Source organism: Micropterus dolomieu, linkage group LG08 (genome assembly GCF_021292245.1).
Source record: "Micropterus dolomieu isolate WLL.071019.BEF.003 ecotype Adirondacks linkage group LG08, ASM2129224v1, whole genome shotgun sequence".
In the NCBI taxonomy this organism is placed as follows: Eukaryota; Metazoa; Chordata; class Actinopteri; order Centrarchiformes; family Centrarchidae; genus Micropterus; species Micropterus dolomieu.
Window position 1 is genome coordinate 12,235,272 of NC_060157.1, and position 11,945 is coordinate 12,247,216.

General features: G+C 41.0%; 1 long non-coding RNA gene across 1 annotated transcript; it reads left to right on the forward strand.

The window, feature by feature from the left end:
* Nucleotides 1-2,992: 2,992 nt before the first annotated feature.
* On the forward strand, nt 2,993-7,279 carry LOC123974921. The gene is made up of 3 exons (XR_006825962.1): nt 2,993-3,607; nt 4,080-4,205; nt 6,229-7,279. It is a non-coding gene; the product is annotated as an uncharacterized LOC123974921 (long non-coding RNA).
* Nucleotides 7,280-11,945: the final 4,666 nt, after the last annotated feature.

An 11,945-nucleotide genomic window follows, 5' to 3' on the forward strand; every position in this document is an offset into this window, starting at 1 on the left:
ATCGCTTGCACAGTGCTCCTTGGGATGTTTAAAGCTTGGGAAATCTTTTTGTATCCAAATCCGGCTTTAAACTTCTCCACAACAGTATCTCAGACCTGCCTGGTGTGTTCCTTGTTCTTCATGATGCTCTCTGCGCTTTAAACAGACCTCTGAGACTATCACAGAGCAGGTGCATTTATACGGAGACTTGATTTCACACAGGTGGATTCTATTTATCATCATTAGTCATTTAGGTCAACATTGGATCATTCAGAGATCCTCACTGAACTTCTGGAGAGAGTTTGCTGCACTGAAAGTAAAAGGGCTGAATAATTTTGCACGCCCAATTTTTCAGTTTTTTATTTGTTAAAAAGGTTTGAAATATCCAATAAATTTCATTCCACTTCATAATTGTGTCCCACTTGTTGTTGATTCTTCACAAAAAATTACAGTTTTATATCTTTATGTTTGAAGCCTGAAATGTGGCAAAAGGTCGAAAAGTTCAAGGGGGCCGAATACTTTCGCAAGGTACTGTATATTGCAGTTTGTGTGGTTACATCTACAGTAATAGCCTACATCTATCTATCTTTAGTCCTTGCCTATAAGAAGGCCAGTGTTACCACCTGTGAATGAAAGTGTGTACATCTTTCTAGATCATAATAGAAATACTATATTATCGACTATGCCTCTTACTGTTGCACTGTAGGCCTACAGTATATTGCAGTTTGTGTGGTTGTAGCCAATCTACAGTAGGCTAATACATCAATCTAGGTCATAATACTTTGATAAATATAGCCTACTATATTATGGATTATGCCTATATTTGTATTGTTACACTATTCTATTGCAGTTTGTGTGGTTAACCCGTGGTAATAAATCTTTGGTTCTTGCCTACAAGAAGAAGGCCAGTGTTGTCACTTGTGAAGGAAAGTGTGGTGAGTCATGATGACCACTTGTTGAATCCAAGCTGGACTGATTTCCAATTAGCCAAATTAAGTTTTCTTACAATTTCAATACTTTTTCCCCCAAAGATGCATTATCACAGAGGTTCACCACTGCATGTTTAAATTAGTGTGTAATTTCTATTAAGAGATATGAAAAATACATATAAAACCAGAAACAAAGAATGGGGCAAACTGTACCTCTCCATCCAATAGAATACTTCCTAATTTTAATAATTAAAGGTGCTGTTAAAAAGATTATACCACAAATAGCATAATAACATAATCCTACAAGAAGAACTGATGGATAACAGTCTGGACATCAAAGAAAAACTAGAGATGAATTCCATCGTTTCAGACAAAAAGTGGAGACTATTATGCAGAGAGGGACATAAAACAACACTATAGCCCTACTTGGAGGGCATTTGAATCAGGGAAAAAACAAAACATTTCACACCATTTGTTTTCATTGCATCAAAATCTGGAAACATATTGAATCAGCGATGGCAGGGATGTGATCACACACATATTTTGCGACTGCCCAAAATTAGCAGAATATTGGCAAAACATACTAAATGAAATTAAAAATGTTAACATATAGAACTACCATTAGAACCATCTTGTTTCTTACTAGGAATAATACCAGAAGATGTGAAGCACAACTAGAATTCACTAAAGTCAAAAACAGAGAGCTGTCAGCTGTTAGCTGTGACTGCTACCAATGCTGCTGCAAAGTACTGCTCCATCAGCAATTTCAAATCCTTTAGCGCCACCTACAGGTAAAAGAATCAAATGCAACAGACTAATTCAGTTAAATATTAAATCAGCAATCAGTGTTGGACGGGCCCTCGCACGTGAAACGCATCAGATAGTGTTGCTCTGAATTTGGACACGAAACACTTAAATGTCACTTCCTGTGTCTTCTATGTGGTGCAAAGGAGCACCCAGTAATGATACATTATGTCCCAGTACATCATGTGTGAAACTAATTGTTAATCGCATAATGAGTGTCACACCGGGCTTACTGCCTGTTGCCAGTAGGTGGCGCTAAGACTATAACTGAATTTTGGCATGTAGATGTGTTGGGGGCGGGACCAATCACATAAAGTTTGATACAGATGTGAACATGGACACTTAAGTTATAACAACTTCCTGTTTTGTAGTGAATTATTGATATTCCACTCCATACCACAGGCACCCCCGGTCGACCAAAACTCACCATTTGTAGCACGTGTATCATTGATGGGATAAGACTGTACAGCAAAAATTTGTCACACGGACTAATTCTCGAGGAGGGGTTCATTAAAGTGTGTAAATCGGCAAATGTGACAATTAAATCCAATCCTGTTGGTTGTTGACCCCTTGACGTGTGTTCAAAGTTTTCTATAACAAACCCAAACCATGATCTTTTCCTACCCTTAACCAAGTAGTAAGTACTTTTTGTGCCTTAACCTAGCTAAATTGACACGTTTCACAGCTTTAATAATGTGCCGTTTCGAAATGCCAATGTTTCGAAACGCTAGCGTTTTATTTTGAAAGTCTAACCGGATGTTTTATAATTATTGTTGTTATGTTACTGAATTTTGCATATTTGTTGTTGCTAAGCATTGCTATCTCAGAGCCATAAACGTTTATAAATTACACTTAAGGAGTACCCAGGGCGATGCCAAAGGACCTTGACCAAGCGTCAATATGTGACGAGTCGGGAGTGAGAATGTGTTTGTCTGTACAGCCTCCTGGACCATCAGACAACAATCTCCTACCGTCACCCTTCCCCTCTATATGCATTAATCCGTCCTCTATAATCTATACATTCCACATTTGCATGAACCTCTAAATTACATATTGTTGTGGTGTGGTCTTTGCTATTGAATCACCCGCTGTAGAGCCCTCAGGTCCTGGGCTGTTCACATGTTTACAGTCAGGATACTTGCTATTGCTCCTCTGTAAAAGGTAAGACATTTTGCCATCTGAAGTTTCCTTAAAAAATATAGTATTTTCTGAATTTATTTTATTTTATTTTTTCCAGTGTGAGATGACCGTGTCAGGACCATGTCAGATTGATGTGGTTCTCCTGGATGGCAGCAGCTCTAAACATGTGCCAGTCTGTGCACTCAAAAAAAGTCCTGTAGAGCTGCTGTAAATTCATCTGTCCACACGTTTCACCCTTTTAATTAGGTGGGAGTAATTGGGCAGGAGAAGAAGGGAAATGTTATTAATTAGCGCCTGGTGGAATGGCAAACAGCAGCAACAAAAACACTAGTGAACTTTCTAGCAGATAGTGTTGTTAAACTTGACATCTGGGTAATGTTGTCCATCAACTTTGACTACGTTTGAGCACCAAACATTATTGATGTAAACATAGACCCTCTTCTCTTTTTACAGTCTTGTGTTCTGTCGGTATGGAACACAAAGTATTTTAATGAACATGGTTTCTACAGGGTGACAGTGAAAGTATTCATTTTGGGTTAGAAATGTTTAAGAACTCAGCTGTGGAGCGATTAGGCCTTAAAATTAGTGCTTAATGCTTTGCCGCATCTGGTGGAATCCCATGCATTGTCTAGAATGGCCGTGATCAGCTTCGGCAGCTGCGTAGCAGCCCAGTGGAATCAAGCCTTGAAGATTTGGTTTACGAATCAAACCAATGCAAGGATCAAACATTGTTCGAGTTGGATCAGAGAGCAGTTGTGAGTAGGGCTGGGCAATAAAACAATAATGATAATTATTGCAACATAATTTTCAACAATAAAACGAATGTTTAATTTATCGTCAATAATTTAATTCATTTGAATCATGAATGAATTAGCTCTTAATTTTTCTATTAAGATATTTATTTTGTTGAGGAAAAGGAACTGAAAAAAAGATTTACTAATCATATTTTTTGAAAAAACATGTTATCATAATAGTTTTGAATGTTCTACGTCAGATTTGTGAAGTGATCCACTGTTTGGCAACAAGTGTTTGTCACGTTCTGACCATAAAGAATGACATCAAACTGAATTAATTCTGCATTGATACATCCTGCTGCTTTTCTCCCACTTGACACCCTATATGACTTCTATGAGCGTCTAACATCAAGCCTCATGTTGTACCATTTACACAGAATGGTTTGATTTATTGACAACACAGAGGGATCTGAATGTCATGTCTCCCCAACAGGTAAAACTGAACATGGACAATGGTCGCTCTCTGGGCCTAATGATCAGGGGTGGTGCTGAGTATGGACTGGGGATCTACATCACTGGAGTGGACCCTGGATCTGCTGCAGATGCTGGTGCACTAAAGGTACCCCAACTCAACCTTGATATCAGTCTTTAAAACATTGTTGTATTACATCTGCCCAACATGTCCAATCTAATGAAAATAGAGATATTTATGATCGTTGCAAAGGATCATTACCTGAAGTTATCAATACATTATTCTAAGTTTCACTTAGTCACTTAGGTCTCCACTTGGCCAAACATAGTTTGGAGTTTTCCTACATTGGTAGGTAGGTTTATTGTCACAATATAACAAGTTATATAGTGAAATTGAGTTTTGTAACTCCCTTCTGCTACATAGCAGACAATATACATTAACACAGAATTAATTATAAAAAATGGTAAACAGAAATAAAGTATAATCACTGGAGCAGTGCTAAGGATGAATTTGAGTTTTAGAGTCTGATAGCTTGGGGGAAAAAGCTGCTCTGCAGTCTGGTGGTGTGGCAGAAGAGACTTCTATATCTCTTCCCAGAATGCAGCAGGGTGAACAGGCTGTGGCTGGGTGGGTACTGTCCTTTAGTATCCTTTGGGCTCTGTAGGCACCTCACCTCACCGATATCACTGATGCTCAGGAGATGGGTACCAATGATCTTCTGAGCAGTTTGAATCACCCGCTGCAGAGCCCTCCGGTCCTGGGCCGTGCACATCCCGTGTTAGTGATGTTTCCAGTCAGGATGCTTTCTACAGGAACTTGGCGCGGGAATTTGGCCTTCTTAAGCTTTCTCAAGAAATCCAGTCGTTTCTGAGCTTTCTTCACCAGCGTGGAGATGTGAGACGACCATGTCAGGTTCTCTGTGATGCTGATTCCCAGGAACCTGAAGCTGTTCACCTGCTCCACCTCAGCTCCACTGATGTAGACAGGAGTGTGTGTCTTTATCTCCTTCTTCCTAAAATCAACGATCAGCTCCTTAGTTTTGCTGACATTGATCCGAACTGACTGGGGCCTGTTTGTGAGGAAGTCCAGTATCCAGTTGCAGAGTGTTGTATTTAAACCCAGAGTGCTGAGTTTGCTGATAAGTTTCATGGGGAGATCGTGTTGAATTGTGTTTGAACTCCTCAAACAGCATTCTGATGTACGTGTTGTTTTTCTCAAGGTGTGTGAGGGCTGAGTGGAGGGCAGTGGAGATGGCGTCCTCTGTGGATGTGTTGGTTCTGAAAGCAATCATCAAACAAAACTTCAAGTAAATCTTCAGATTAATTGTCTAATCAGTACTTCCAGATGACTGAACACTGTAGAATGCGCCCTTAATTTTTTACTTAATTATATTTATAAAAAGTACAGTGTACAGTTTGGATGATAAGTATGTGTGTTGGTTTTATGAAGTTATTTAACTTAAGTTCAGGAACAGGACCACGCCTCTCTCTCTCCCTCACTAATTCAACCATCTGTGCTTCATTCAATTCCTCCACAAATGCCTTCTTAATCCACCTGCATATAAGCTCAGACGCACACTCTCAAGTTACTCAAAAGTACTTATTGCTCACCTTAACATGGATCACGAGCTGGTTCTCAGCCCCTCCGATCACTATCTGTACGACGATTAGTCCGTGGTCTCTGCATTTCCTCTGCCCATAGTTACATCCACTCCAACGCGGCCAGCCACTCATTCACTGTGACTGCGCTTCGTCACCAAGTTCCTCAGCACCGCATCGTCCACTATTCCCCATCCAGCAGCTCTAGTCTGACTCCACCGAAAACACACACACAGGCCACAGCTGCCACCGCCGGCTTTTGGGAGAAGTTCGCTCTTCTAGACAGTCCACTCACTTCTGCATTCCGCCAACCGCCAACTACAGCTTCAGCCCTCAAAGAGGGTGACGTCGTGTCACCCCCTGTGCCTGCTTCCCTTGGGTCTGATTTTTTCCAGTTTGTTTCACCTTTTCGCCCATCCATGTCTCAGCAGGCTGCACACCCTACCCCTGCACAAATATCCCTCCATACCAGCATCATTACTTCTTCCCTTCCTTTAGCTACAGCTAACATAGCTCCTTCGGCTCCCCCCACTCAAGCAGCTTACTCTCTCTCTCTCTCTCTCTCTCTCTAGCAGCAACAACCACCAGCGTTACATGTCATAGACCCACTCCATTTGCTCCTGTTCTTTCCATCATGTCATGTCCATTCACCAGCCCCCATCTCTTTCTCTTACACACTAATGCAGCCCCCTCTACTGGCTTCAGCGGCTACTATGGAGGCAGATGGTTCACCGCTAAGTGGGCACCAGAACTGTTCTTACTCTCCTCCTCCTCCGCCCTTTACAAACCATAATAATCATCGCTGCCATTCTTTGGGGGCATGAGTGGTCCAAAAGTCATTCTGGTACACACAGACAACCACAATGCCGTTGACATCGAAAACCAAGCTCGCTCCCACCCACTCGACATGAAGTTCATCTGCAGACAGACATTAATCCCCACCCAACACCAATTCATCATCCGTGTCGTTGGTCTTCCCATGCCTACCTTAGCTACGTCCACAACAACCTCAGCAATGTTCAAAGAGCCCATCTCCATTAAGTCTAGTAACTAATTTTGGGGGTTGATAAGCAAGCTCAAGATGAGCCTGGCAACCAAACCCTAAACAGCCATCTTCATTCCTCCGTTCTCGACCCATTCAACCCTTTCCCCTCTATCCCTCTCTCATAAATACTCCTCATTATCCAAATAAACTACCTTTTTATACCTCACGTTGGCGCGGTCTTTGTTAGTGAAATTAAGTTATATAACTAAAGTTCAGAAACAGGACCACACCTCTCTCTCACTAATTCAACCACCTGCATTTCATTCAATTCCTCTTCCTCGTGCCTTCCTAATCCAATCACCTGCATATACGTATATAAGCTCGTCCAAACACTTTCTCTGTCATTTGTCTCAGTTCTCACATCCCTTCCCCCCAAACCCCCTTTCTCCTTCTCTCTCGACGGGCAGCACAGTGTCCAAGCGGACAACACTGTGGCATCACAGCAAGAAGTTTGTGGAGTTTGTATGTGCTCACGTGGGTTTCTGCCGGGAATAAACTACCTTTTTACTACCTGTTAAATTAGATATTTCAGTATGAAATATTTTCAGTAAAAAAGGGTGAAGCATCTGGCCATGAAGAGCAACGCTGTGCACATTTATGCGCGAGGCACAGCAGCATAACTTCATAGATCATTTAAATCCGGACTCCAACAGAATCAGTGAGGATCTAATCAGTTATTATTAATTACGGTTCTGTGTTCGTATAAACATCCAAAAGTGTTCATATAAGAGTTGGGTTAGGAGTTAGAGTAAAGCAGCCATCCTCCTGATCAATCAGAAGCTAAAAGTTTAATTATTTTTTCTGTGGAGAGTTTTCACTGTGCAGTTTATAACTACAGCTTTTAGTCTTGCTGCTTAAATGTCCCACGACATTTGGAAATGTTTAAAATGACAGCAGCCTCTCTAATCGTTAAAGTCAGTCTTTAAAGGAAACACTCATACATCAGTGCAAAACACAATAAAGAAATCACCTGGTACTCTCACACTCTCTCTCTTGCTTGTCCACATGACAACCCCCCCGCGAATACCTGCTGCCTGATTCTGATGAACCTGTTAACATTCTTGCTGTCTGCTCCCTATTAGACTGCTAAACCTATTAGGATTGTTAACATATGCTACTTGACTTACAGCCTCACTCAGGCAGCTGACTTCACTGTCAGGACAGCCCTGTAAAAATGCTTTATTAGCCATGCTAAATCTCTGCTGTGTGCTTTTAGGTCAGCTTTCTGCCCCAACAAGCAGGCCACTCCAACTCTGTGCTATTTTTCAACGTGCCTCAGGCAAGAAGAACAGATGCCAGTGTTTCCTACCTGTAAACAATCTGGCTGAAACCTCAATATGGCTTTCATAATAATACAGTGTCCTACTTGGGGATAAAAATAAAATATCAGATGTTGGTGAAAGAGAGAGTTTAAAAAAGCAGAGCTTGAAAGGCCTTCTGAAAATTCAAATGTCCATTGAAAGATGCAGTGTGCATGTTCTCAGTTTCTTTGACAAGGACAGATGAAGAGGTACTTTTTACCATGGAGGATTGGCTGATCATGCTGCAGAACTGGAACTTTTGACATGCTAAAAAAGACAATTTGAAAGTGGAAAAAAGAAGAGTGCAGAGAGGGTGAAAGAGAGGAGGCACTCATGAGAAAAAACACAGTGGATGTTTTCTCTTCACCTTTCCAAGTCTGACAGATGTGCTGTCTGCAGCCATTTATTGTTAGTGATGAGAGCTACTATCCATCTTTACAGTCTTTATAATATATGTGTATGAATGTATATCCTTTCCTGGAAAACCATCCCTCCCTCCCTGTCTGCCAGTGTTGTTGCAGTAAATAAGATGGAGGGTTGGCTGGACAATGCAGCAGGTGATCATCACATGGCTACAAATGTCAGACATTATACATTTAAATGTGTCTAGCCTACTATTAAGGGTAGTACATGCCTTAAGGATTTTCAATGATGGAAGTGAAGTGAGTTGAAAAACTTTCATTTGATGAACATATGTAATGTTTAAAAAATGATACAATAGTACTACCATATTGTAAAGATTGTTTCACTTTAATAATTATGTTAATTTTAGCAAAGAAAAAGAACATCTAAATTGCACAACACTTATGTATTCATTTGATAAATTCAGTGGTTTGTTCTCTTATCTTGTCTTTCACATGTAACTATTAATTGTTAATTGTTTGTACACAGGATGCGCTCAAGAAAAGTATATCATTGCTTCATCCCTGGGCATGTTTTAAAAAACACCATCTGTTCACCAGAGCCTGGAAACTCCCATAGCGCTGTTACTAAGCATTTTATCTGAAAATGTCTGTTGTTGTGCCATGTATAGTCAGTCCTGTAAAGTGTCCTTGGGTTTCATGAAAGGAGCTACATAAATTTAGGTTAATATTATTATTGAATTGTATTCACAATTTTGAACCATTTATTTTGTGTTGGCAGTTTTGCCTTGTACCATCTTAAAGGTACAAGGTACAAGGTAGGTTTAATGGTCACATTACTACAGGGTTGTAAAATTAAATATGGTTTATAACTCCCTTCTGCTACATAGCAAACAATATTCAGTATTTAAAAAACACTTGTAGAATGGTAGTTCCTTTGGGCTCTGCGTAGGCACCTCACCTCACCGATATCATTGATGCTCGGGAGATGGGTACCAATTATCTTCTGATAATTTGCAGTGTGTTTTAATCACACGCTGCAAAGCCTTACTCTCCGGGGCCATGCACATTCCATGCCAGTTGGTGATGTTTCCAGGCAGGATGTTTTCTATTGCTCCTCTGTAAAAGTTTGTAAAGAATTTGGCAAGGGAAGTTAGCCTACTTAAGTTCTTAAGAGCTTTCTTTACCAGCATGGAGATGCGAGATGACCATGTCATTGATGCTGATTCTCAGGAACCTATAATTGTTCACCTGCTCCACCTCAGCACCACTGATGTAGACACAAGTGTGTGTCATTATCTCCTTTTTCCAAAAATCAACAATCAGCTCCTTTGTTTTGCTGAAGTTGAGAAATAGTGCACCACTGTGCAACATGGTAGTGTCGTCCACAAACTTCACAACAGAGTTCTCTCCATGTCGGGGGATGCAGTCAAGGATGTACAGTGTGAACAGGAAGGGGCTGAGCACATAGTCCTGGGGGGCTCCGGTGTTGAGCACTAGAGTGGAGGTGGATGTGGTAAGGCCCAGAATGCTGAGTTTGCTGATAAGTTTCATGGGGGTGATTGTGTTGAATGCTGAGCTGAAATCCACAAACAGCATTCTGATGTAGAATCAGAGAATCAGAAGAAGCTTTATTGCCAAGTAGTGTTTTACACATACGAGGAATTTGCTGTGGTGATAAGGTGCTACAAGTAGACAAACATACAGTCAACATAAATAAATGTAGAAATATATAAATATGGAATAGAAAAACAACATTGCAGATATATACATGTGCGTTATTCTGGGTCTGTGCCGTGCAGAAGTAACGCAACGGAAGAGAATATTGTGTACATATAAATATATAAACTGACAACATAAAATATACAACAACAAAGATCAACAATCAACAACAAATATGTGCAACGTGCCAGGTCTGAGCCCGATATGAGATGAAACAGTATTTACATGTGCAGATACATTTGTATCGTTTGCAAGGGGGGAGTGTCAGTGGGGGACCCGGGCCTTGTTAATGAGGCTGGCTGCAGACGGGAAGAAGCTGTTTTTGTGGTGAGAGGTTTTGGTCCTGATGGACCGCAGCCTCCTGCCAGAGGGGAGAGTCTGAAACAGTTTGTATCCAGGGTGGGAGGCGTCAGCTGCAATCTTTCCTGCTCGCCTCAGAGTCCTTGATGAATACAGGTCCAGAAGAGAAGGAAGATTGCAGCCAATCACCTTCTCTGCAGAGCGAATGATGCGCAGCAGCCTGCCCTTGTCCCTGGCAGTGGCAGCAGCGTACCAGATGGTGATGGAGGAGGTGAGGATGGACTCAATGATGGCGGTGTAGAAGTGCACCATCATTGTCTTTGGTAGGCTGAACTTCTTCAGCTGCTGCAGGAAGTACATCCTCTGCTGGGCCTTCTTGATGATGGAGGTGATGTTCAGTTCCCACTTGAGGTCCTGGGAGATGATGGTGCCCAGGAAGCGGAAGGAGTCCACAGTGGTGACTGGGGAGTCATTCAGGATGATTCTTCCTGAAGTCCACGACCATCTCCACAGTCTTCAGAGCGTTGAGCTCCAGTCTGTACTGGCTGCAACAGGTCACCAGATGGATGATCTCCCACTTGTATGGAAGATTTAATTGGACTTTAATATTTGTAACCCACAGAAGACAATCTACAAATGTGTACAATGATGCTCAAATATTTCACTATCTGCAAATGTGTATTTTTACATGTGTGATGTGTAAAATCATATCCACAAAAATACAGGGTGATGTGTACACACAAAACTGTTGTTTTTTGCGAATTGCTTCCTGTCAATTTGCAGGTCACATGACATTTGTAACTTCCTTTTTACACATTTGTGTAATTTTGTCCACTCTGCAGTTACGCCAAAAGAATATGCACTGGTTTTTGATGCTGTGCCAAGGAGTGTGCTGCAACTTCTTAGAGGTTCGGCTATTGAGGTCTCAAGGATCCAACCATTTAATAGTACTATATTCCTTGGAGAAATTGACATTACTAAAAATAAATGTTCAAATAAATATATCAGGAACTGCATACAAGGTATAACTCTGTCTCCAGGCAGACTCTTCTGGACTTCACTTTAAGGAGAAATTAATTGGCCGAAAATGTGGCTTATTGTAGACAAATTCTGTCTTAACAACAAAGTAAAAGAGGTTTCCTTTAAGATATTACATCATATACACTACCGTTCAAAAGTTTGGGGTCACATTGAAATGTCCTTATTTTTGAAGGAAAAGCACTGTACTTTTCAATGAAGATAACTTTAAACTAGTCTTAACTTTGAAGAAATACACTCTATACATTGCTAATGTGGTAAATGACTATTCTAGCTGCAAATGTCTGGTTTTTGGTGCAATATCTACATAGGTGTATAGAGGCCCATTTCCAGCAACTATCACTCCAGTGTTCTAATGGTACAATGTGTTTGCTCATTGGCTCAGAAGGCTAATTGATGATTAGAAAACCCTTGTGCAATCATGTTCACACATCTGAAAACAGTTTAGGTCGTTACAGAAGCTACAAAACTGACCTTCCTTTGAGCAGATTGAGTTTCTGGAGCATCACATTTGTGGGGTC